The 454-nt window shown below is 33.5% G+C and overlaps 1 protein-coding gene across 2 annotated transcripts in view; it reads right to left on the bottom strand.

Moving 5' to 3' along the window:
- Window positions 1-454, bottom strand: part of LOC119585073 (run domain Beclin-1-interacting and cysteine-rich domain-containing protein-like) — a 14,646-nt gene that overhangs the window by 13,002 nt on the left and 1,190 nt on the right. The gene's annotated exons all lie outside the window — the stretch shown is intronic.

Consider the following 454-nt stretch of genomic DNA (forward strand, 5'->3'; position numbering starts at 1 on the left):
TTCTTCTTTTTCATTTAAATTATAATTATTCACCCGGGTTTTTCAATTTTACACTTTCCTTTGCTTTCATAATCCAGACTCTTGTCCGGATTTTGCATTTTTTCATTTTCTTTCACTTTTCACCATTATTTCTTCCTTGTGTGTTCCCCCCCCTTCTACCCTCAATTCCCCCAAGATTGCAGGAGTAGGAGGAAAAAATAATTGACAAATAGGTGCAGCTGTCTTACTTAGAATTACCCACCTTCATATTTCTCCTAAACTGCAATATCATCTAAATAGCTTACCTCACTAATCTGACTCTTAATGACCACATATATAAGGTGCTCTTTGAGGCTGGGCAATATGACTAGACCAAGAGTCTTTAAAGGTTAACACACTAATTCCTTTCATCTAAGTATCATAGTTCTAATCAACATTAAATACTTTAATTGGAATATAAAATATAAAATCTTTC

This window comes from Penaeus monodon, chromosome 19 (genome assembly GCF_015228065.2).
Source record: "Penaeus monodon isolate SGIC_2016 chromosome 19, NSTDA_Pmon_1, whole genome shotgun sequence".
NCBI classification, from domain to species: domain Eukaryota; kingdom Metazoa; phylum Arthropoda; class Malacostraca; order Decapoda; family Penaeidae; genus Penaeus; species Penaeus monodon.